The sequence below is a fragment of the Pan paniscus genome, chromosome 2 (genome assembly GCF_029289425.2).
Source record: "Pan paniscus chromosome 2, NHGRI_mPanPan1-v2.0_pri, whole genome shotgun sequence".
Classification (NCBI taxonomy): Eukaryota; Metazoa; Chordata; class Mammalia; order Primates; family Hominidae; genus Pan; species Pan paniscus.
Window position 1 is genome coordinate 94,584,839 of NC_085926.1, and position 27,722 is coordinate 94,612,560.

Below are 27,722 nucleotides of genomic sequence, written 5' to 3' on the forward strand. Positions count from 1 at the left end.
CTAACTACCAATATGTTTGTGTACCCATTAGCCATCCCCACCACCACTGTAGGCCTCCCCACCTACTGTCCTTCCCAGGCTCTGGTAACCATAACTTCTACTCTCCATGTTCATGAGTACAGTTCTTTTGATTTTTAGATCTCACCAATAAGTGAGAACAGATGTTTGTCTTTCTGTGCCTGGCTTATTTCACTTAACATAATGATCTCCAGTTCCATCCATGTTGTTGCAAATAACAGAGTCTTACTCATTTTATTGCTAAATAGTAGTCCATTGTGTATATGTATCACATTTTCTTTATCCGTTCATCTGTTGATGGACACTGAGGTTGCTTCCAAATCTTAGTTGTTGAAAACAGTGCTGCAACAAACATGAGTGCAGATATCTCTTCAATATACTGATTTCCTTTCTTTAGGGTATATACCCAGCAGTGAGATTGCTAAATCACATAGTAGCTCGATTTTTAGTTTTCTGAGGAACCTCCAAACTCTTCTCCATATTGGTTTTACTAATTTATGTTCCCAAAAACAGTGAACACATCCACATCCTCACCAGCATTTTTATTGCCTGCCTTTTGGATACAAGCCATTTTCACTGGGATGAGATGATATTTCATTATAGTTTTGATTTGGATTTCTCTGGCGATCAATGATGTTGAACACCTTTTTATATGCCCGTTTGTAATTTGTATGTCTTCTCTTAAAAACTATTAAAATATTTTGCCTATTTTTTGATGGGATTATTAGATTTTTTTCCTAGGGAGTTATTTCAGTTCCTCATATACTCTGGTTACTAATCCCTTGTCAGATGGGTAGTTAGGAAATATTTTGTCCCATTCTATGGGTTGTCTCTTCAATTTGTTGATTGTATTATTTGCTGTGCAGAAGTATTATGACTTGATGTGATCCCGTTTGTCCATTTTGCTTTGGTTGCCTATGTTTTTGGTACATTTTTTAAGAAATTTTTGCCCAGACCAATATCCTGTAGATTTTCCCAAAAGTTTTTCTGTAGTAGTTTCATAGTTTGATGTCCTTAATCCATTTTGATTTGATTTTTGTATATGATGAGACATGGGGTCTAATTTCATGATTCTGCACATGGATATCCATTTTTTCCAGCACCACTTATTGAAGAGACCGTCCTTCACCCAGTGTATGTTATTGACATCATTGTAGAAAATGAGTTCACTATAGGTGTATGGATTTGCTTCTAGGTTCTCTAGCCTGTTCTATTGGTTTATGTGTTTGTTTAGATTCCAGTACCATACTGTTTTGGTTACTATAGCTCTGTAGTATAATTTGAAGTCACATAATGTGATTCCTCCAGTTTCTTGTTGTTGTTGTTGTTGTTGTTGTTGTTGTTGTTGTTGTTGTTGTTCCTTTTGCTTAGGATAGCTTTGGCTATTCTGAATCTTTTGTAATTCCACATAAATTTAAAGATTTTTTTCTATTTATAAAAAGAATATCATTGATATTTTAAAAAGGATTACATTGAATCTGTAAATTGCTTTGGGTAGTATGAGCATTTTCCTAATATTGATTCTTTCAATCCATGAACATGGAATATTTTTCCATTTTTTTACTATCCTCAATTTCTTTCATCAATGTTTTATAATTTTCATTATAGAGATCTTTCAATTTCTTTGATTAAGTTAATTCCTAGGTATTTAATTTTATGTATGGTTATTGTAAATGGGATTACCTTTTTATTTCTTGTTCAGATTGTTCATTGATGGCATATGGAAATGCTACTGATTTTTGTGTGTTGATTTTGTATCCTACAACTTTACTGAATTTATTTATTAGCTCTAATAATTTTCTTGTGGGGTCTTTCTTTCCAAACATAAGATCATATCTACAAACAAGGATAATTTGACTTCTTCCATTCCAATTTGGATATTCTGTATATCTTTCTTTTGTCTAATTGTTCTAGCTAGGACTTCCAGTACTATGTTGAATAACAGTGGTGAGAGGGGGCATCTTTGTTGTGTTCCAGATCTTAGAGGAAAGGCTTTCAGTTTTTCCCCATTCAGTATTATACTAGTTGTGGGTCTGTTGCATAAGGGTTTTATTATGTTGAGGTATATTCCTTCTATCTCCAATTTTTTTAGGGTTTTTATCATGAAGGAAAGTCAAATTACATCAAATGCTTTTTCAGCATCAATTGAAATTATCATATGATTTCTATTCTTCATTTTGTTGATATTATGTATCACATTTATTTACATATGTTGAGCCATCCTTGCATCCCAGGGATAAATACCATTTGGTCATGATGAATGATCTTCCTAATGTATTGTTGTATTTGGTTTGATAATATTTTGTTGAGGATTTTTGCATCAACATTCATCAGAGATATTGGCCTGTAGATTTTTGTTTTGCTATGTTTTGAGACAGAGTCTTGCTCTGTTGTCCAGGCTGAAGTGTAGCAGTGAGAGCTCTGCTCATTGCAACCCCAGCCTCCTGGGTTCAAGTGACTCTCCTGCCTCAGTCTCCCAAGTAGGTGGGATTACAGGCACCTACCACCAAACCTGGCTAATATTTTTTGTATTTTTAGTAGAGATGAGTTTTTGCTGTGTTGGCCAGGCTGCTCTCGAAAGCCTGGCTTCAAGTGATCCCCCCATCTCAACCTTCTAAAGTGCTGGGATTACAGGCATGAGCCACTGCACCCAACCTGGCCTGTAGTTTTCTTTCATTGATGTGTCTTTGTCTGGTTTTGGTGCCCAGCGTGGCCTGTAGTTTTCTTCTGTTGCTATGTCTTTGTCTGGTTTTGGTATCAGGGTAATACTATCCTTGTAGAATAGGTTGGAAGTATTCCTGCCTCGATTTTTCAGAATAGTTTGAGGAGGATTGGTGTTAATTCCTCTTTAAATATTTGGTAGAATTCATCAGTGAATACGTCAGGTATGACTTTGATCTTATTACTTGTTCATGGTCTGTTCAGGATTACATTTCTTTGTGGTTCAATCTTGGTAGGTTGTATGTATCCAGGAATTTGTCCATTTCTTCTAGATTTTCTAATTTATTGGATATAGTAGCTTATAATAGCCACAAATTATCCTTTTAATTTCTGCAGTATCAGTTGTCATGCCTTCTTTTTTCTGATTTCATTTTTTCTGATTTATTTTTATTTGGATCTTCTCTCTTTTTTGTTAGTGTGGCTAAAGTTTTGTCAATTTTGTTTAACTTTTCAAAAAACCAAATATTTGTTTCATTGATCTTTTGTATTTTTTCATTCAAATTTAATTTATTTCTGCTCTGATCTTTATTATTTCTTTGTTCTACTAATTTTGAGTTTGACTTGCTCTTGCTTTTCTAGTTCCCTAAGATGTGTCATTAGATTGTTCATTTAAAGGTTTTCCTCTTTTTTGATATAGACATTTATAGCTATAAACTTCCCTTAGTACTGCTTTGCCATATCCCATAGGTTTTAATGTTTTGTTTTCCATTATTATTTATTTCAATAAATTTTTCAATTTCCTTCTTAATTTCTTCATTGACCCACTGGTCATTCTGGAGCATATTGTTTTATTTCCATGTATTAGTATAGCTCCCAAAATTCCTCATGATATTAACTAGTTTTATTCCATTGTGGTTGGAGAAGATACTTGATATTATTTCAAGTTTTTAATAAATGTTTTAAAACTTGTTTTGTGAACTAACATATGGTCTATCCTTGAGAATTCTCCATGTGCTAAAGAAAAGAGTGTGTATTCTGTAGCTCTTGGATGAAAAGTTCTGTAAATAAATGTTAGACCCAGTCAGTCTATAGTGCAGATTAAGTCTGATGTTTTTTGTTGATTTTCTGTCTGGGATATCTGTCCAATACTGTATGTGGAATTTGAAATCTAGAGCTATTACTGTATTGGGTCTTATCTCTCTCTTTAGCTCTAATTATATTTGATTTATATATCTGGGTGTTCTAGTGTTGGGTGCATATATATTTAAAATTGTTAAATTATCTTGCTAAATCAACCCTTTTATCATTCTATAGTGACCTTCTTTGTCTCTTATAGCTTTTGCTTTGAAATCTATTTTGTCTGATGTAAGTATAGTGACTCCTGCTCTTTTTTGGTTTCCACCGGCTTGAAATACCTTTTTCCATCCCTTTATTTTCAGTCTATATATGTTTTTATAGGTGAAATGTTTCTTGTATGCAACAGGTCAGTGGTTTTCTTCATCTATTCATCAAGTCTGTGTCTTTTGACTGAAGAGTTAGTCCATTAACGTTTAATATTAGTATTGATAAGTAAGGATTTATTCCTGCCATTTTGTTACTTGTTTTCTGGTTGTTTTGTGGTCTTCTCTTCCTTTTGTCTTTCCTTCCTGTCTTCTTCTAGTGAAGGTGATTTTCTCTGGTGCTATGATCTAGTTTCTTGCTTTTTATTTTTTGTGTCTCCATGATTTTGGTTTGAGGCTACCATAAGGCTTGCAAATATTACCTTATAACTCATTAATTTAACCTGGTTACAGCTTAACACTGTTTGCATAAACAAACAAACCATAAACAAGCAAAAACAAAGCAAATAAAAATTTTATACCTTAACTTCATCCCCCTGCTTTTAATCTTTTTGTTCTTTTATTTAATTTTATTGTAGTTACTATGTCTTGAAAAGTTGTTGAAGTTATTATTTTTGAATGGTTTATTGTTTAGTCTTTCTATTTAGGATAAGAGTAGTTTACACACCACATTTAGAGTGTTCTAATATTCTGTGCTTTTCAGTGTACTTACTATTGACAGTGCATTTTGTACCTTCAGGTGATTACATATGGCTCATGAACATCCTTTGCTTTCTGATTGAAGCACTCCCTTTAGCATTTCTTGTAGGATACGTCTGGTGTTGAAAAAACCCCTCAGCTTTTGTTAGTCTGGGAGTGTCTTTATTTTTTCTTCACGTTTGAAGGATATTTTCACCAGATATATTATTTTAGGGTAAAAGATATTTTTCTTTCAGCACTTTAAATATGTCATGCCACTCTCTCCTGGCAGGTAAGGTTTCTGATGATACATCTGCTGCCAGATGTATTAGAGCTCCATTGAATATTATTTTTATCTTGTCTCATAGTACTTTTAGGACCCTTTCTTTATCCTTGACCCTTGGTAATTTAATTATTAAATTCCTTGAGGTTAGTCTTCTTTGTTTAAATCTTCTATAACCTTGTACTTGGATATCCATATCTTTCTTTCGGTTTGGGAAGTCCTCTAATATTATCCCTTTGAATAAACTTTCTAGCCCATGTCTTTCTCTACCCTCTTGAAGGCCAATAACTCTTAGATTTCCCCTTTTAAACTATTTTCTAGATCCTGTTGGCATGCTTACTTTTTTTAATTCTTTCTTTTGTTTTCTTTGACTGCGTATTTTTGAATAGCCTGTCTTCAAGCTCACTAATTCTTTCTTCTACTTCATCAACGCTGTTATTAAAAGACTCTGATGCATTGTTTGGTATGCCAATTGTATTTTTCAGCTCCAGAATTTCTTTTTGAGTTTTTAAAATTATTTCAATCTCTTTGATAAGTTTATCTGACAGAATTCTGAATTTCTTTTCTGTATTATCTTGAATTTCTTTGAGTTTCCTCAACACAGTTGTTTTAAATTATCCATCTGAAAGACGACAAATCTCTGATTTTCCCAAATTGGTCTCTAGTGTCTTATTTAGTTCACTGATGAGGTCATATTTTCCTGGATGGTGTTGATGCTAGTATATGTTCTTTGCTGTCTGGGCATTGAAGTTTTCGCCTTTCACAGTCTGAGCTTATTTGTACTCATTCTTGGGAATGCTTTTCCAGTATTTGAAAGGAATTGGGTGTTGTGATCTAATCTGTGTCTGTTCTAGAGGACACCCCAAGCCCAATCATGCTGTGGTTTTTGCACCTTTGTAGAGGTATTGCCTTTATGGTCTTGGACAAAGTCCAGGAGAATTCTCTGGATTACCATGCAGAGACTCTTATTCTCTTCCCTTACTTTCTCCCAAGCAAAGTCTCTCTCTCTCTCTCTCTTTGTTCTGAGCCACCTAAAGCTGGGATGGAGTGACACAAGTCCATTTGTGGGCACCACCAGTATAACTGAGCTGAGTCAGACCTAAAGGTAGCACAGCACTAGTTCTCACCCGAGGTCCGAAGTAACCATTACCTGGTTACTGCCTATGTTTTCTCAGGGCCCTGGGGCTCTACAATCAACCAGTGGCAAAGCCTGCCAGGGCTGTGTCATTGCCTTCAGGGCAGTGAGGTGCCCCAGGCTCCAGGTGGGTCCAGAAATTCTGTCTGGGAGTTAGTGACTAGGGCCAAAAATCTTAGGAGTCTATCTGGTGTTCTATCGTGCTGCATCTGAGCTGGCACTCAAACCACAAGAAACAGTCCTTCACACCCTTCCCTCCTTTTTCCAAAGGCAGAGGAGCCTTACTCCATAGCCACTGCCAGTACAGGTCATGAGGAGTACTACCAGACTACTGTCAATATTTCCTTGAGGCCTGAAGACCCAACGGCTCTTAAGTCAGCTTGTAGTGAATGCTGCCTGGCTTGGGACCCACTCTTCAGGGCAGTAAACTCCCCTCTGGCCCAGAGCAGCTCCAGAAATGCTAACCAAAAGTCAAGTCCTGGAATCAGGGACCCTAGGAGCCTGCTTGGTGTTCAATCCTTCTGTGGCCGTGCTGGTACCTAAGGTGCAAGACAAAGTCTCCTTTACCTTACCCTGGGCTTTTCTCAAGCAGAAGGAGTTTTGCCCCATGACCACCATAGCTGGTAATGTGCTGAGCCTCAGAGGCTCACCCAAGGCACTCAGCATAGTATTTGCATATAGCTGCTAGCTATTCATACCCACAAGACTCTTCAGTTAGTAGGTGATGAATGCTGCCAGGACTGAGTCCTTTTCTTTAAGGCAGTGGATTCCCTTCTGGCCCAGGGTGTGTCTAGGAATGTCATCTGGGGGCTAGGGCCTGGAATGGGGGCATCACAACTTTTGCCACTGCCCTATTCTGCTGTGGCTGAGCGGGGATCCAAGATGCAAGAAAGAGTCCACCCCACTCTTCCTTCTCCACTCTTCAAGTGGAAGGAAGGGGTCTTTTTTGGAGCTGTGAGCTGTACAGCCCTAGGTTAGGGGAGAGGTGATGCTAGCACTCTCTTAGCTGCCCTGGTTGGTGTCTCAGTATGTCACCTGCCCCTACAGTCCACTGTCTTTCAGCCTAGTTCAGCACTGGGACTCATTTAAGAGTTAGAGTCCTTATGACCTAGACTGCCTTTAAAGTTCCTTCAGGGACACAGAGCACTGTAGCCCACAGTGAGGAGATTTGCAGCAAGTTCAGATCACTGGGATTGGAAATTCCCCTCTGTCTGGGGCTGGTTTAAATTCTCCCTCCATGGACAGGCATCAGCTGAGTTTGATCCAGTGTTCCTTTCTGGTCTAACAGGATACATTGAATTCATTTCCTCACAATTGCTATGTTCTCAGTGTCCAGAGACACTTTCTGCACCATGTGGCCACTGCCAGGGGTGGAAAAGGGATGGTGTCAGTGATTCAAGCCTGTTTTTTATATCTCTTCAGAGCCGTTTTGAGCAATACAAAGATAAATCAGGTACTATTAGGCCTCACCTGGTTTTTGGTTCTTATAAAGGGATGTGTGTGTGTGTGTGTGTGTGTGTGTGTGTTCTGTGTAGATAGTTGTAAATTGGTGTTCTTGTGGCAGAGACGTGGGGGACTATTGGTGGAGTATTCTATTCTGTCATCTTGCTCTGCCTCTCCTCCCAGCTGCCAAGTGGCCCTGATTTATGACTCAGTAGAGAGTCTGCCTCATGTATAATGGAGATATAAGGTCTCTACAAACCTTCTCTGATATTTCCCCATGCCTCACAATTATTGGTCACCTGATGTGTGACTGAATTTGCTATTCACTTCTTCTTTCCATATCAACATCTCATCACAATTTACTAACATTGCTCAGAGGCTACATCTCTCAGGACACAAATAAATATATTATGTAGTCAGCTTTTCACTTGAGATTTTAGCCTATCCATGAATTTAAAACATAGTGTTGGACTTTCTTTCTGTATTTCATGTGATTACCCACTGCACATTATTTTTTCCTCCTCTTGGTATTGTTTCTACATTGCCTTGATGTACTGGACTACTTCACAAATAGAAACAGTTTTATTTTTATAACTCATAAAACATAAGTATTTATTTGTAATCATATTTGTGTGTGTACTGTTTTGAGTTGTTTTGAAATACAAATAAATTTTTAAAATACCTTAAACAATAAAAGGTATATACTGATTTTTCTAACTAAAAAGACTTGGTAAAGGTCAGGTTTCACACAAAGTTTGATCTGAGGTCCACCTTCAATTCTCTCTGATGATGTTGACTTTGTGTTCTTCCCATATTAACATTTTCTTCATCTGGGGTTCCTGAAACAATCTGGATTTAAATGTTTTCTCATCTGCTACCAGGAAAAGAATGTACCTCTACCCATAGCCTTTGAACAAGACTCCTAAATTTTTTTCTAATAGACCACATAGATTAAACAACTATTCTGAATTTAGCAATGAGATAAAGTGGGTTGCAATTAACTTAATTGATATAGACCAATAAGGATCCAATCCTGAAATTGACAGTGGTATTAACTCTACTCAGATCATAGAACTAATGTATTAGGATAGAATGGATGTCACTGAGAGAGCTATACTCAACTCTGTCTAGTCGACATCTTACAGACCTCATAAACATATGAAAGTTTGTGAAGTTACTAAGGTATGCAGAATCCACTGGAAGATATATTAGCCCTTAGAAGTACCTGAGCTATTATAAAACCAAGCTATTTCTCCCAAAAAGGAGACAATTCAAAATTTTAAACATCTATATCTATATTCTTATGTCTAAAGTGCTCAGAAATACTCAGTTTTCTTTGTCAAACTTCTTCCTGAGCCTCTTTATGGCCTAGTGGTATTTGGTTAAATGTACATTCATCTTCTTACAATTTTTACACTATTCCATGTTAATAATCATGTCAGTAATAGCTCACATTGGGGAAATAGGAAGGAATGAACAGAATACATAAAGCCCATTGACCACAGCACACATTAATGGACAGAAATGCAGAGACTCTTTGCCCTGGTGGCATAGTGAATTATTTGGACAGTCAATCTGGAAACTTCCACCTTTGCTGTCTGGAAGAATAGCCCTTGTTCACTGTCTTCCACGGCCATCCGTAGCTGGCATAGACATAGGCAAGATGTCTTTCTGGAACAGGATCAATTTTGTAATTCTATTGAGAGAGTTCTGGAGTCCAAGGGACTGAATTATCATCCAGTTTCTATCATTTTTACTTGAAGATATGTTAGCAATGTAGTCTTCTATGTTAGACAAAGTTATTTTTCCCATTTATTTACTGCATTCTTCCTCTAAGCCCTGTGTCATTGTATTTTGCATTTCCTCCTACAAGAGGTAACATATTTGGTATTGTTGTATGACTTGCTTGGCCAATGGCATGACAGTAGACAGGATTTGGCAGAGGATTGAAATGTGCACATGTATTTGAGCTTGTGTTCAGTGCATGTGCCACTATCATGAAAGGATCATGCCCCAGAAAGTCCATTGGTCACCGAAGAATGATTAAGTTGGAAACCCACGGCCTAGGGCCAACCAAGCTGAGCTTAACTTTCACATTTATATCCTAACCAAACCGCAGAGATGTAAGTGAGAAATAAAAGCCTCTTATTGCATGCTACTGAGCTTTGCAGTGTTTTTTTTACAACGCATTATTAGGAATACAGATGTCAGTGACAACATTAATATCCAGAAGTGGGATATTTTCACAGCAAAAATTTAAAATGTGTAGCATTGAGTGTAAGGTTAGTAGGGGACAAAGTAACTGTTATAAAAGACCAAAAATTTAGATTAAACCTTATTAAAGGATATTGAAAAAAGCAGAGACATGTCTTATGTAATGGTCAAACATTTGTTAAAAGTATCACCTATAATAAACTGGGAAATATGAAATACAGCTAATGATCTTGTTGAATGCATCAGCTGGCTCCTACTAGCTGCATTTGAGAAAGAATAATTTTTTAATAATTTTCTTAAAAAGAACAAACTCAGAGGAAAACAGAAAATTTTTTTTGAAAACAAAAATTGGAAGATAATATAGAAAGCTCAGAAAAATCTAGAACTTGGTTGGAAAATAAAAGTGCTCTCCAACTTCAATAAAAGATCAATTTAATACAAGTACTGGGGGCCAAACAAGTCAAGGTCATGTCCAATAAATGCAATTGGAAGCATAGATCAAATCAAAAGTGGTGTGGCCATCACCTCTAAAAGAATCAAGGTGATGCTTCTTGGATCTTGTTCTCCCAGAAGCAGATTATGAGTCAAGCATTTAGGTATAAGTGATTTATGAAGGAAGTACTTCTGGGAGGGAACAGCAAGGGAATGTAGGAAGTAGGATAAGAAAATAGACAAAATTGAGCACAGTGCAATTTTAAGCCTGAGAATCAGCCTGAAGCCATGGGGAACTTTTTGTGTATAAATCAGCATTTCAAAGTTTGTCTCTTCAGGCAAGAAATTGGGTGGATTTTTGTGTACCACATAAATTTGGAGCAGTCTGTGACACCACATTATTTTAGATAAAGCCGATTGACATATTTACTTCAAGATTTGGTAGCATTAGGTATCAATTCTGTATCATTATGCCCTAACCAAATTCAAAGCTCATATGATATATAGTTTCTAAATATCCTAGTAGCAAATTTCCGCATTTTGACAATCTCTCTTACACTCATTTTAACCTGTGTTGAAAATTTTAAGGAAAGTACAATCATTTGGATAGGTGTAGAAGATTGTACCCTACCCCAAGTTATAACTTTGGCCACTTCTATGCCTCCATGCTTTTACTTCAATTTATCTGTTTGGGGCAGAGACTTAAGCTGGTCCAACTCTATACTCAACTCCGGAGTTCCAGGCTTGCAGCCATTGGTGATTGCAGTCCTCAGAGAATACTCTCTTAGCGATGTTACAAAATACTGCTTTTTGTGTGAAGCTAAATATATCTCTTCATTTAGCACTTCACTGAAGTCTGAATACAGTTGCTTTGAACCCTAATATTCTGATTCTGAGAGTCCTGCTCAATATAGAATTATATGATTTATAAAACACACCGATCATGTTTTTCACATCCTACTAATAACCACTGTTATATATATGCATAACCCCATCAAAGGTAGTATTCAAAATAGCTTTTAAACATGTTTGGTCTTTTATTTGTGCAACATCAAGATTTTTTAAGCCACACGGAAATTTTTGAATAACAATTCAAACAATAAATGCCAGTGACAAGTAGTAGAATTGTAGGAGTGTTAGTGCTGAATGGTGTGATTGTGGATTTATTTTGAACAGAATGTAGACAGGGTATGCTACCTTTAGCATACCTTTATTAAACCATTAAACCATTAAACCATACCCTTTAATGGTTAGGTATGAAAGAAAAGGAGCCAAGGATGTATATAAGTGTTTTTCTCCCTTTGCCAACTGGAAGAAGGGAGTTTCCATATACTGAGATTAGAAAGATTAAAGGAGGAACAGGTTTGGTGGAGAAAATAAGTAGTTTGGTTCTGGACATGTTCTGTTTGAGAAATTTGGCACACTTAGTAAAATACAAGTAAAGATGATGAGCACATAGCTGGATCTGAAGAGAGAGGTCCTAGTGAAAACAAAACTTTTGAGATTATATGCTTTTAGATGATACTTAACATTATGGAGCTAAATATGATAATATTTGCAATTATTTTGGAGTTTAAGCCTTATCCTCCTGGGTGAATATTTATACTTGTAATCCTGAAGCATTCTGAGATTTCACCCCAGTTATGGGTCAAATGACCATAAAAGGTGGTTGTTTTTAAGAAAAATATGCATTCTGCTTTCTAAGATACTGCCTGAGTTGAAGTTACTATAAAGTCTTCAACAAGGGAGGGTTAATATCCTCAAAGCATTGCTATAAACAGTATCTGGTGAATTTATAAAGTATCTCTCAAATAAAATAAAATCAGTACCTGTGAAACAGCAGGTCTACCAAAATTGATAGCTGTGAGATCTCTTTAATACAAAATATCATTCATAAACTGAGCTTCAAGAAATCATTGATTTTACCTTAAAATGTTTTTATGTCCTGTTTATAAATTCTAAGCTCAGCAACTGTTTTTTTGAGTAGACAAAATATTAATAATTTATGTTGTTACATTATCACAACTTCTGTATTTTAATGATTTGACATTTTACATTCTGAAAAGTGTAATCCTATGATTTTTAAAACTTGATTCAAATACCTCACATTTTACTATATTTTCATATAGTGAAGAGTAAAAATCAACCTTAAAATTATATTATTAAAACTCAAAATCATGATTCTAACCAGATTAGGTACTTAGCATATCAATAATATTAAAGTCAATTTATGATAACAATATATCCCTGGTAACAAACATCTGAACCAGAATTCTCTGTGGATTCCATAGGCTATTGCTTGTGAAACTCTGAAATAGTATTCAGATGAAAAATGGTTGAAAATTAAGGGATAGGTGATTTCTTTTTTGCAGCAGTTCTCAATGTCTTCAACATGGTAATGTTCTTTTTGAACCTGACATTTTTTTGCTATTTATTTGCATGTGATTTTTAGCACACACTTCAGGGGAAAAAAACCTCTAGATATATACTGTTGCTTACATGTATTGTGTAAGCATATTACTAAAGGAAAATTGCAATAACCAATGAACAAGAGGAAGTTAATGTATCAAAATATTTACCTATAGACCATACTAATACTCAACTATAAATAATTACAAAATCAAAGTATAGAGAGATTAGATAGCTAGAGATATACAGATATAGATGATATTGATATAGACACATAGATATGCTGATTTTTAAAACAATTTTGAACAGATGATACATTGATAATACCATGGAGTTCATGTTAATGAAAGATAAACATATATTAATAAAACTTGTAATATAACATGTATTCTGTAAATTTATATTTTGAAAATAATGCATAACTTGATCTATAGTATGAATGAAACTCTATATAAATTGGGTTGTGAACATTAAAACATAATTTTGGGAAAATGTTTTGAAATACAGCAATGATCCTTATGATATCCCTAACATATGATTAAACATACTCTTTATCATAGAAATAAATTATATTAAGCATATATCAATATACTTAAGTGCATTTTTAATAAACAGATCTAAGCTTAAATTTCATATACATTATGGAACTATCAGTTTCCTTAGTCAAATATAAATAATAGTATCTAACTTATAGGTTTTTTTTTAGGAGTAAAGGGCTAATGACAGAAAGTTCAGAATTTTACACAAAGTTTTACATAAATTTAATATTATTAGGACTGGTATTTGCATTTCTAAAAAATGTTAGGGCTGTATATATATAGTTTTTGACAATCTGCCCAAATCTCTAAAATTAGATTCAAAAAACAGTTTATAATGAATACATAAAAACAGAAGTAGCTAACATCATTTATAGTTTTATGTCATATCCAAAGGGGTTTGTACATGTTAACCCATTTAATTATTATGTAATGTATGTATTATTGTCACCCTATTTATCCATGAGAAAACTAAGGCACAGAGATACTGTCAAATTTCAAGCAGCTAGTAAATGGCAGTCCTGGGAATTGAACCAGAAGAAATTAGGCTCCAAGATATCTGATCTTTATTTCCTTTTTTGTTTCAAGTTTTGTGGCTACATACTAGGTGTATATGTTTATTGGGTATAGGAGATATTTTGATACAGGCATGCAATGTGTAATAATCCCAACATGGAAAATTGAGTATCAATTCCTGCAAGCATTTATTCTTTGTGTTACAAGCAATACAATTATACTCTTTATTTTTAATGTACGATTAAACTATTATTGACTGTAGTCCCCCTATTATGCTATCAAATACCAGGTCTTATTCATTCTTTCTAACTATGTTTTTGTATCCATTAACCATTCCCACCTTCCCCCCATACTCCACACTACTCTTCTCAGCCTCTGGTAACCATACTTCTATTGTCTATCTCCATGAGTTCAATTGTTTTGATATTTAGATCTCACAAATAAGGAAGAACATGTAATATTTGTTTGTCTTTCTGTGCCTGGCTTATTCAATTTAACATAAAGATATGCAGTTCTATTTATGTTGTTGCAGATGACAGAATCGTATTTGTTTTAGGGCTGAATAGTACTCCATAGTGTATACGTACCACATTTTCTTTATCCATTTACCTGTTGATGGACACTTAGATTGCTTCCAAATCTTGGATATTGCAGTGCTGCAACAAAGACGGGAGTGCAGATATCTCCTAGATATACCGATTTCCATTCTTTTGGGTATGTACACAGCCATGTGATTGCTGGATCATATGATAGCTCTATTTTCAGTGTGCTGAGGAACCTTCAAACTGTTCTCCATAGTACTTGTACGAATTTACATTCCCATCAACAGTGTAGGAGTGTTCTCTTTTCTCCACTTCCTCGCCAGCATTTGTTATTGCCTAACTTTTGAATAAAAGCCATTTTAAATGGGATAAGATGACATCTCACTGTAGTTTTGATTTGCATTTCTCTGGTGATCGGTAATGTTAAGCACTTTTTTATATGTCTGTTTGCAATTTGTATATCTTCTTTTGAGAAATGTCTATTTAAATTTTTGCCCTCTTTAAATTGGATTATTATTATTTTTTTCCTATGGAGTTGTTTGTTTGAACTTCTTATATATTCTGGTTATTAATCTCTTGTCAGAGGGATAGTTTGCAAATATTTTCTCCCATCCTGTGGGTTGTCTCTTCACTTTGTTAACTGTTTTGTTTTCTGAGCAGAAGCTTTATAACTTAATTTGATCCCATTTGTCTATTTCTGCTCTGGTTACCTGTGCTTGTGGGGTATTATTCAAGAAATTTTTTGCCCAGACCAATGCCCTAGAGAATTTCCTACTTTTTTTGCAGTAATTTTATAGTTTGAGTTCTTAAATTTAAGTCTTAAATTAATTTTGATTTGATTTTTGTATATGATAAAGAGAGTGATCAAATTTCATTCTTCTGTATATGGAAATCCAGTTTTCTCAGCACCATTTATTGAAGGGACGGTCCTTTCCTCAATGTATTTTCTTGGCATCTTTGATGAGAATGAGTTCACTGTAGGTGTTCAGATTTGTTTCTGGGTTCTGTATTCCGTTCCAATGGTCTATGTGTCCTTTTTAATGCCAGTACAATGCTGTTTTGGTGATTATATCTCTATAGTACAATTTAAAGTCAGGTAATGTGATTCCTTTAGTTTTGTTCATTTCTTTCAGGATGTCTTTGGTTATTCTGGGTCTTTTGTAATTCCATAGAAATTTTAAAATTATTTCTTTTGTTTCTACAAAATATGTCATTAATATTTTGATAAGGATTGCATTGAATCTGTAGATTGCTTTCAATACTGTGGGCATTTTAACAATATTGATTCTTCCAATCAATCAACATGAAATATCTTTCCTTTTTTTTGGTGTCCTCTTCAACTTCTTTCATCAGTCTTTCATAGTTTTCATTGCAGAGGTCTTTTACTTCTTTGGTTAATTCCTAGGAAATTAATTTTATCTGTGGCTATTGTAAATGCGATTACTTTCTTGATTTCATTTTCAGATTGGTTGTTCTTGACATAGAGAAATGTTACTGATTTTTGTATATTGATTTTGTATCCTACAACTTTAGAGAATTTGTTTATTAGTTCTAATAGTTTTTTGGTGGAGTCTTTAGGTTTTTTCAAATAAAAGATCATATCACCTACAGGCAAGGATAATTTAACTTCTTCTTTTCCATTTTGGATGTCGTTTGTTTTCTTCTCTTGTATGATTGCTCTAGCTAAGGCTACTAGTACTATGTTGAATAACAGCAGTGAAAGGGAGGGATCCTAGTCATATTCCAGATCTTAGAGGAAAGGCCTTCAGTTTTTCCCCATTCAATGTTATATTATCTGTGGCTCTGTCATATGTGGCTTTTATTATGTTTAAATATATTCCTTCTATACCCAGTTTTTTGAGAGTTTCTATCATGAAGTGATATTGAACTTCACCATATGCTTTTTCTGAATCACTTGAAACGATCATATGGTTTTTGTCCATCATTATGTTGATATGATATATCATATTGTTTGATTTGCATATGTTGTACCATCCTTGCATCACTGGGTTAAATCCCATTTGGATATAATAAATAATCTTTTTAATGTATTGTTAAATTCAGTTGGCTACTGTTTTATTGAGGATCTTTGCATCAGTATTCATCAGAGATATGGGCCTGGAGTTCTCTCTCTTTTTTTTTTTTTTTTTTTTTTTTTGGTATGTCTTCATCTGGTTTTGGTGTTAGGGTAATACTGGCATTAATAGAATGAGTTTGGAGGTATTCCCTCATCTCTATTTTTTCAAAACGTGAGTAGGATTGGTATTGTTTTTCTTAAATGTTTAGTAGAATTCAGCAGTGAAGCCATTGGGTTCAGGGCTTTTCATTACCGGGAGACTTTTTATTACTGTTTCAATCTCATTACTTGTTATTGGTCTGTTCAGATTTTGGATTTCATCATTATTCAAACTTGATAGGTTGTTTGTGTCTAGGAATTTGCTCATTTCTTTTAGATTTTCCAATTTATTGGCATATATTTGTTCATAGCAGACACTAATGATCCTTTTAACTTCTGTGGTATTATTTGTCTCTTTTAATATCTGATTTTATTTATTTTGGTCTTCCATCTTTTTTTCTCTGTTAGTCTGGCTAAAAGGTTTGTCAATTTTGTTTATCATTTCAAAAAACAAAACGTTTTGTTTCATTGATCTTTTGTATTTTTTTATTTCAATTTTGTTTATTTCTTCTCTGATCTTTATTTCTTTTCTTCTACTAATTTTGGATACAGTTTGCTCTTGCTTTTCTAATTCTTTAAGATGCATTGTTAGGTTGTTTATGTGAAGTTTTTCTTCTTTTTCGAAGTAGGCAGTTACAGCTGTAAGTTTCCCTCTGAATACTTCTTTTGTTGTATCTCATAGGTTTTGGTATGTTGTGTTTCCATTGTCATTTTTTTCAAAACATTTTTCAGTATCCTTCTTAATTTCTTCATTGACTCACTGGTCATTTAGGAGCATATTGTTTAATTTCTATATATTTCTGTAGTTCTGAAAATCCCTCTTTTATTAATTTCTAGTTTTATTGTGGTGTATTCAGAGAAGACACTTCATATTATTTCAATTTTTTTCAATATTTTAGGACTTGTTTTGTGACCAAACATATGGTCTATGCTTGAGAATGATTCATGCACTGAGGAAGAAAATGTGTATTCTGCAGCCATTGGATGAAATGTTCTGTAAATAGTTAATTGGTCCATTTGTTCTATAGTGTAGATTAAGTCCAATGTTTCTTTGTTTATTTTCTGTCTGGGAGGTCTGTCCAATGCTGAAAGTGGGGTGTTGAAATCTGCAGCTATTATTTTATTGGGGTTCCCCTCTCTCTAGCTCTAATAATATTTGCTTATATATCTGATTGCTCCAGTGTTGAATGTATATAGATTTACAATTGTTATGTCCTTTATATGGTCTGGCTGTGTCCTCACCCAAATCTCACCTTAAATTGTAATCCAAATTGTAATCTCCACGTGTTGGGGGAGGGACCTCATGGGAGGTAATTAGATCATGGAGGCAGTTCCCCCAAGATGTGTCCCATGTTAGTGAGTTATCACAAGATATGATGGTTTTATAAGGGGCTTCCGCCTTTTGCTTGGCACTTTTCCTTCCTGCCACCATGTGAAGAAGGCCATGTTTGCTTTCCCTTCCACCATGATTGTAAGTTTCCTAAGGCCTCACCAGCCATGCTGAACTATGAGTCAATTAAACACCCCTTTCCTTTATAAATCACCCAGTCTTGGGTATGTCTTTATTAGCAGTGCAAGAGCAGACTAACACAATCCTCTTGCTAAATTGACCCTTTTATTATTAGATAATGACCTTATTTTTCTTTTATTAGAGTTTTTGCCTTGAAATCGATTTTGTCTAATATAAGTGTAGCAACTCTTGCTCTTTTTGGTTTCCATTGGCATGGAATATCTTTTTTCATGTCTTTATTTTCAGTCTATACATATATTACAGGTGATGTGTGATGTGTGCTTCTATTTTTTTTTTTTTGGAGGCAGATTCTCATTCTGTAGCCCAGGCTGGAGTACAGTGATGTGATCTCCGCTCACTGCAAGCTCTGCCTCCTGGGTTCACGCCATTCTCCTGCCTCAGCCTCCAGAGTAGCTGGTATTACAGGCGCCTGCCACCATGCCCAGCTATTTTTTTTGTATTTTTAGTAGAAATGGGGTTTCACCATGTTAGCCAGGATGGTCTCGATCTCCTGACCTCGTGATCCACCCACCTGGGCCTTCCAAAGTGCTGGGATTACAGATGTGAGCCACTGTGCCCAGATGTGTGTTTCTTGTACACAACAAATCGTTGGGTTTTGTTTTGATCCATTCAGACACTATGTCTTGGAGAGTTTTATGGATAAGTAGGGACTTACTCCGGTCACTTTCTTATTTGTTTTCTGGTTGTTTTTCAGTCTTTTTTCCCTTCTTTCCTTATTTCCTGTCTTTCTTTTAGTGATGGTGATTTTCATGGTGGTACGCTTTAATGTCTTGCATCTTATTTTTTGTGTATTCATTGTATCTTTCTTGATTTGAGGTTATCATGAGACTTTCCAATACCATCTTATAACCCATTATTTTAAACAGATGACAACTTAAAACTGATTGCATAACATCACAATTATAGTACTACAGTATTCTGTGTTTTTCTGTGTACTTACTATTATCAGTGAGTTTTGCACCTTCAGATGATTGCTTTTTGCTCATTAACATCCTTCTCATTCAAATTGAAGAACTCCTTTTAGCATTTCTTGTTGGACAGATCTGGTATGGATGAAATCTTTCAGCTTTCATTTGTCTGGGAAAGTCTTTATTTCTCCTTCATACTTAAAAGATGTTTTCAGTGGATATGCTACTCAAGGGTAATTTTATTCCAGCCCTTTACACATGTCATGCCACTCTCTTCTGGTGTGTAAAGTTCCCACTGAAAAATCTGATGCCAGACATATTGGAGCTCCATTATATGCTATTTGCTTTTTTTCTCTTGCTTCTTTTAGGATTCTTTCTTTATCCTTGACCTTTGGTAGTTTAGTTATTACATGTCTTGAGGTAGTCTTCTTTGGGTTAATAACTGCTTGGTGCTCTATCACCTCCTTGTACTTGAATGTGGATATCTTTCTCTACATTTGGGAAGTTCTCTGATTTTATCCATTCGAATAAAGTTTTTACCCCTCTCTCTTTCTCTACCTCCTCTGGAAGGCCAATAGCTCTTAGAATTTCCCCTTTGAGTCTATATTCTAGATCTTCTAGGTATGCTTCATTGTTTTTAATTCTTGTTTCTTTTGACTCCTCTGCTTGTGTGTTTTCAAGCTGTCTTCAAGCTCAATAATTCTTTCTTCTGCTTGATACGTTCTGCTATTAAGAGCCCCTTAAGCATTCTGCAGCATGTCAATTGCATCTCTCAATTCTACAATTTTTTAGTTATTTCATTCTCTTTGTTAAATTTATCTGGTAGATAAATTTATCTGAATTCTTTCTCTGTTATCTTGAATTTCTTTGAGTTAACACAACATAACTGTTTTGAATTATTTGTTTCTCCAGGATTAGTCCCTGGTGTTGTATATAGTTCATTTGGTTAGATTAGGTTTTCTTGGAGGATGTTGATGCTTATAGATGTTTGTCAGTATCTGAGCATTGAAGACTTAGGTATTTATTGTAGTCTTTACAGTTTGGGCTTGTTTGTGCCTGTCCTTCTTGGGAAGGCTTTCCAGGTGTTCAAAGGGACTTGGGCCCCAACCTTAATAATGCAGTGATTTTTGCAGACTCATTGGTGGTCTTGGATAAGATCCAGAAGAATTCTCTATATTACCAGGCAGAGACTTTTGTTCTTTTCCCTTTCTTTCTCCCAAATGTAGAGTGTCTCTCTCTATTCTGACATGCCTCAAAGTGGGAGGGTGTGGTGATGCAAGCACCCCTTGGGCCACCACCAATGAGATTGCACTGGGCCAGACTTGAAGCTTGCACAGCACTGAGACTTGGCCAAGGCCCTTTCTCTCATGGTAATGAGTTCCCTCAGGCCCTGGACATATCCAGAGATGCTGTCTAGGATCCACAGCTTGAAATAAAAAAATAAAATAAATAAAAAAATAGCAATTTACCTGATGTTCTGTTCTACTGAGGCTAACTAAGATGGCACTTGAGCCACAATACGAAGTCCCTACCAATCTTCCCTCCTCTTTCCATAGGCAGAGAAGCTTTTCCCTGTAGCCACTACCACCAATGGTCCATGGGGTATTCTGTCAAACTGATACAGGAGTAGGGCAGGGAAGTACTGGGTAGAGAAAGGTGTGGTCTCTTGCTAGGGCTCCACTCCTATAGATCTAGATGAGGACAGGCACTCCTGCCTTTGCACCCAAATGTTGCATTTTCCAAGACCACCTGGCCCACCAGAACATCATCTTGGGCCTACAAAAACCCAAGACCCTAGTGGGCAGACACACAGTTGGCCAGATGTTGAGAGGACCACATCAGCGGAAGAAGACACAAGCGGCTGAACAGCGAGAGGACATCAAGGGAGCACGCTGGTAGAAAAGCACACTGACAGACGTTGGCACACCAGCAGTTCATCAACCCGCAGGATGAGGCAGAATTTGGCCAGGGCACTCAGAGGAGAGCTGGGGCCACCGAGCTGCCCAACGCCAGCAGAAAACCCTATCCCTTCTGACTCCCCATCTGCTGAGAGCTACTGCCACTCAATAAAACTTTGCACTCATTCTCCAAGCCCACGTGTGATCTGATCCTTCTGGTACAACAAGGCAAGAACCTGAGATACAGAAAGCCCTTTGTCCTTGTGACAAGGTAGAGGGTCTAATTGAGCTGGTTAACACAAGCTGCCTATAGACAGCAAACTAAGAAAGCACCCTGTAACACATGTCCACTGGGGCTTCAGGAGCCCCATATATATATCATATATATGATATATATCATAAATATATGATATTTCATTCACCCCTAGACACTGCTGTGGAGTTGGAGCCCCACAGCCTGCCTGTCTTTATGCTCCCCTAGAGGTTTAAGCATCAGGGCACTGAAGATGCAAGTCACATCCCCATAGCATGCCCTGCGAGGGGGACAAGGGAACTTAACCCATTTCAACTGGGGGCTCATCAGGGATCCTGGAAGGTGAATGTGAACAAATGTGAAACTGTCGGGTCTGTCTTTCTTCTGAAACCCTGCCACCTCTTTCTCTTTCCTGCGGGTAAGAGGTTCTGTTTCCCTTCAAAAGCTCTGTCTTAACCTGCCAGTAAAAACCCCCAGACTGTCTCTTTTTTCTCTCACACACAGTTCAAAATGGCTCTTACCTCTTCCTTCACAATGTTAAGCGTTTTGCTACAGGCTGCGGCAATGTTACTAAGTAAAATGAGCATTAGGCTCAGCTGCCAAAGGTGCAAATCAGACCAACTGTTCCTAGAGATGCCCCTTCCAGCCCGGGCACCTGGGTGTGTCTGAGCAGGCAAAGGCCAAGCCCAACAGCCATAAGTGGGGGCAGCAGAAAGTTGCAGTTGTAGCTACGACTCCACAGGGCCAAAGGATGGGCACTTCTTGCCTGTGCACCAATGAACGTTTTCATTCCCAGGCTGAGGAATTCAGTCTGGTCTGAACTGGGGAAAAGATATAAGGATTAGAAAGGCCCAGTTGCACTAAGCAACGGATTCTTCCTCCAGAATCTTCCCCTTTTCCCCTTAAACTGTTTTTCTCTTTTTTCCTTTTCCAAGTGAGAGGGCTCCCCCTGCCCACTCTGTTTCTGATAAGGAAGTTAACAGAGGAGTGGCCCCTGCTGGCTGATAACTGCAAATTCCACAGGGCACATTTGAAACACTCTAAACAGATACAAACAGCCTCTAAAAGGCCTTTTGAGTCCCAAACTTGATTCCAAGCTTCAGACAGAGGCCTTAAAAGGAAAAACCAAGTATGAGGGATCCAAAGCCAGGCAACAGGCCCAATGTAAATAAGCAAGACCAATTCCTGCTGACTAAACCTCCCACCTCACGGAAAGAGGCCATGCTGCAAGGCATAAACTGGCCAAGAGAACTCAAAGTTTGCCAACAATAGGGAGAAATGGAGATGTAGCTGAGGGCGGTTAATTACTATTCTCCAGGTTTTCCTTGCTGCATGGGTACATACCGCACCAGTACCCATGGCCAGCACCTGCCAAGGTCACCAGGGCTCAGGGATAAGAGGTGGAGAGTGAAAGGAGGATGCCTGCTTTCTCTCTACATCACACCCTGAGTTTTCATTGAAAGAAGGAAGGGAATGAGGGACACCTCTACTCCCTGTCTTTCAGAATAGGCAAACAGTTATCTTTACCCCCTCAGCGTATACTCTTTTGGAGCACATCCTGAATCATTGGGACTACTTTGACCCTCAGAATCTGGAGGAAAAATGCCTCATAGCCCTCTGCGCAAAGGTTTGGCCAAATTATGATTTGCATGAGGGACTGAGTTAGCCCCAGGAAGGAAACATTCATTTTGATACCATCCGGCAGTTGGAACTTTTCTGTAGATGAGAGGACAGATGGTCTGAGGCCCCATATGTGCAGTCTTTCTATACCTTGCAAGGCAATCCAGACATTTGCCGACAATGTAGGATTGATCCAGCCCTTCTGTTTGCCATCTCAGGGAAGGCTACAAGGGGCAAGCCCAAGGAATTAAAGATATGAGTCCCAGAGACACCCTCAGCAGAGAAGATAGCTCCCTCCAGCCCTGATCCTCTGGGTCAACACTGACCTCTCTGTCCAGCTTCAGCCTCTTACTTCCCCCTCCTAGAAATCCTCACTCCAAATAAGCCCCAGTCTCGCTCTTCCCCCTCCAACAGATGCCTAGTGAATTTGGGCCCAGTAAGGTCCAGGTCCCCTTCTCCCTACAGGACTTAAAACAAATTAAGGGGGACCTTGGCAAGTTCTCAGATGAGCCTGATAGATATATAGACTTTCCAGAATTTCTCCCAAATATTTGAACTCTCCTTGAGAGACATTATGTTACTTTTGAATCAGACCCTGACAGACAATGAGAAACAGTCTGCTCTGCAAGCAGCACAGAGATTTGGGGTTGAGGATTGTATCACATATAGCATCAGGGATGGGGACAAATATTATCCAACCAGAAGAGAAGCAGTACCAATGGATGGCCCTAAATGGGATCCCAGTGATGAAGTGGAAGACTGGAAAAGGAGACACTTTTAGTTGTGCATAATGGAGGGCTTACATAGGACTAAGACCAAGCCAAGCCTCTCAATTATACTAAGTTGTTCATCATGGACCAGGGATTTGATGAAAATCCCACTGCCTTCCTTGAAAGGCTGAGAGGACTTGGTAAAGCACAACTCTCTATCTTCTGATTCAGTCGAGGGATCACTAATCCTAAAGGATGAATTTATTACTCAGTCTTCTGCTGATATCAGGAGGAAGTTGCAGAAATGGGCCCTGGGACAAGAAAGTACATTAGAGGACTTCTTGAAAGTGGCTACCTCGGACTTTTATAATAGAGACAGGGAGGACTGGGAAAGAGAGAGGAAATACAGGTATTCCCAGTAGGCTATTAACTGTTAAAGATATGGCAAGAACAGTTATCTCTCTTCTACAGTTTATCCGCTCCCATACAAAGTTTAATTTCTTTCACCAGGGTGAAACAGCTTGGGGTACAATGTTGTCATTAGTATATTTCACTTCTTATCTCTGTAATCTTTGGCACTAATTTTTTTTGTTGTTGTTGTTGTTTTGTTTCGATATGGAGTCTGGCTCTGTCACCGGGGCTGGAGTGCAGTGGCGCGATCTCGGCTCACTGCAAGCTCCGCCTCCTGGGTTCACACCATTCTCCTGCCTCAGACTCTGAGTAGCTGGGACTACAGACGCCCGCCACCATGCCTGGCTAATTTTTTGTATTTTTAGAGACGGAGTTTCGCCGTGTTAGCCGGGATGGTCTTGATCTCCTGACCTCATGATCCCCCTGCCTCGGCCTCCCAAAGTGCTGGGATTACAGGCGTGAGCCACCGCGCCCGGCCTTTTTTTTTTTTTTTTTTTTTTTTTTTTTGTATAATACACGTTTAACTCATGCAATCTTAACCTTATAAAACTTTTTTTCTCTCACGGCCTAGAAGCCACCAAACTCCAAATGGCCAGGCCACCAGAGCTTCAGAGATGGTACCCCTTTGCTAAGAACATTTAGACGGACCTCTGAGAGGAGTCTGACTGCTGTTTTCCCCAAAACAACGACCCTTCTCAGCAGGAAGCAGCTAAGACCAGTCATCGTTCATATTCTAATGGCAGTTAGATATACCTCTTCAGAGTGGGGAATGATAGGGGAGGGCTCAGGAAATTGCTGGGTAGAGAAAGGGATAGTCCCTTGCGAGGGCTTCACCTCCATGGACCTATAAAACCCCGAGATCCTAGTGGGCAAACACACAGGCGCCCAGACATGGAGAGGAGCACATCAGTGGAAGAAGACACAAGTGGCTAGAGGCGAGGACGTAGAGGGAGCACGCTGGTGGAAGAGCACACTTACCGCTGATGCACAGCGGCAGCCCAACAACCAGCGGTACAAGGCGGAGTTTGGCCAGGGTAGTCAGAGAAGAGCCAGAGCCACCGAGGGGCCCAACTCCAGGGGAAAACCATCTCCCTTCAGGCTCCCCCATTGTCGGGGAGCGACTTCCACTTCATAAAACTTCGCACTCATTCTCGAAGCCCATGTGTGATCCAATTCTTCCAGTACACCAAGGCAAGAACCTGGGATACATAAAGCCCTCTGTCCTTGTGACAAGATAGAGGGTCTAATTGACTTGGTTAACACAAGCTGCCTATAAACAGCAAACTAAGAGAGCACCCTGTGACACACCCCCACTGGGGCTTCAGGGGCTGTCAACATTCACCCCTAGACACTGCAGTGGGGTCACTGCCCCACAGCCTGCCCGTCTGTGTATGCTCAGCAACAGGGCACTGAAAAAGCGAGGCACACCCCCATCACATGCCCTGCGAGGCAGACAAGGGAAACTTTCCTGTTCCAAAACCACCTCTGATGTTTGCTTAAAGCCCAAGGCTCTTCCATCTGCTTTTGGTGAATCCTGCCAGGCCTTGTACAAACCCTTCAGTCCAGTGGGCTCCCCTCTGGCCCAGGGCAGCTTCCATAAATGCTGTTCAAGGGCCTAGACCTGGACTTGGGGATCCCAAGAGCCTACCTGTTGCTCTACCCACTGTGGCTGAGATTGTTCCTGATTTTTGGTTCTTGCAACAGTGTTTTTCTGTGTGCAGATAGATGTTAAAATTTGGTGCTCCAGCCATGGGGACGAATGGTATCAGCTTCTATTCTGCCATCTTGCCCCAACTGTGCTCTTTACTTCTATCACATGTTGCCCATCTAACTATAGCTCAATAACATATAGATTCAATAGATTATTTAAAAATAGATGAAAAAGAGAGTCAGCTGAAATAGATGACAGAAAGACAGACACAGAAAGAGGTGCTTGTTCAAAAATATGTGTGTGTGAAACTAGTCTAGTATAAAGCGATAATAACCTTAAACAAAGATTTTATCAACAGAAGGGGAAATTGGTAAATAAGGAAGGAGTAGAGGGTGAGGACATAGTCAGAGGAAAGATTTATAATTAGTTCTCAGAATTTCACAGTGGGGCAGATTTCATGGCTTTTAGACTCTACCTGCCACATGGCTCTTTAATGGAGCATAACACTGGGTTGTCACAAGATATTAATAAATATTTGAATGATGTAATTCCTTCTCTTAGCTCCACTTCCATTAATTCATTTATTCATTAATTTAATATTCAATGCCTATTAAGCCAGGTGCTGCTGTATGTGCTTGAAACATAGTGAAGACCTAGGCAGACAAATTGATTCTCCAAAATATTCTATTGTTCGTGGAATGATTGGAAAAACTCTGTCCGTCTGCACTTGAACTCATGGCAGACATCAAATAAAAAACTTAAACATATTCATCCAGATAAAAAAGACACACTTCTGATCACATTTCTGAATCTGAGTTAAGTAGTGAGTAAGAAACTGAGGGGTAGTACTAGAAATCATGGAAGTGTACTGAAAGCTCAAAAGAGACTGAGCTCTTACTCATACTCCCTTTGTAAATAAGGGATTATACCATAAAAGATTGTCATATTTCTCTGATGACTATTGACAAAGGGCCTATTCCCATAAAGTGGTATGAGACCAGCAAAGAGGAAATAAATGAAAGCCATCCTACAACAAACTCATTTATAATGCCCAGATATTTCTGGGGAAGGTTTTAGATACACACACACACACACACACACACACACACACACGCACACACACAAACACGACTCGTCCCATATTAAAGAGATAGTATACATCTTCTGTTAAAAGACTATTCAACTGCATATTATTCTCCAAAAGATTTGCTATATATTCTGAAGAAAATATTTTAAACCTGCAAAGAGTTTATAACAGAGCAAGAGTATAATCTTTATATGGATAAAGTTTGAACTGTTTCCCTGATTGATGCAGACACAAATCGAAAAGAGGTAAGAACAGTGGATCGGCATAAAACTCTTTGGGTTTTCACTTTAATGACAGAAAAAAAAAACTAGATGTGGTCACAATCCTGCACTGAGACTACTAACTGGGGAAAAAGAAATGAGTAGTTATAATGCCCATTTCACATCTGGCACAAGAGTAAAAACAACTTATACCCAGTGTAATTGACACTAAGCAGGCAGAAACTATACAGTGAAGCTTCTGATCTTGGAGTAGTGTGATATGAGTTTAGCCAAAATCAAAACACCAATGTTGATGGCAGCACCATGACAGATAGTGTCCAGACCACAACTATAATCATCTCTAATATAAATCTCTAAGGCTAGTGCTGTGGAATCATCTGCTAAGTATTTATTAAAATATTCTGGTAAGGGACACTTCAGTGACATTTTTATAGCACTCATGTAGCTAAAAAATAAAGCCGGTAATGTTTACCTAGTGCAATTTATAAATACATTTTTTATTATCCCAGAAGTTGAGAAGCCTGGCATCTAGTAAGCACAATTTGAGAAACACCATTTTTCTAAGGAATACTTTTAATCATTGAAAATGCATACAATTTCATAAATTTGGACTGCTTATCTAAATCATCTGAACATTTTGCAAGGGAGTATCAGTTTCCTTGAGCATAAAATATTCTTCACAATGCTTCTTCACCTTCTCTTACTATAGTAACTAGAGAAGTTTTATTTTATAAGAACACTCACTTTATCTGTACCATCTCCATAAAACTATCTTGAATTGATTCCTGTCTGAGTTTATAACATGTTTTGCATTCCATGTATTTTACAGAGATTTAACAATCATAACCGCCATTCATATTTTGCCCTCAATAGAACTTGCATAAACAGAATTAAAAGTTTTGCAATCTTGTTAGGTCTCAGAATCTAGATGACAGATGTTGATTTTAAAGTGAGCTTGGCTAATCTCAAAAGTAGAAATGCCTTAAACAAGATAAGTGGGTTTAGCTGCTATCACTATTGAAATATGACCAAATATCTAACAATGATTT

At 37.7% G+C, this 27,722-nt stretch overlaps 1 pseudogene; it reads right to left on the minus strand.

The window, feature by feature from the left end:
- The window catches only part of LOC129397514 (syncytin-1-like), a 36,519-nt pseudogene extending 11,697 nt beyond the window's left edge, over window positions 1-24,822 (minus strand).
- Window positions 24,823-27,722: the final 2,900 nt, after the last annotated feature.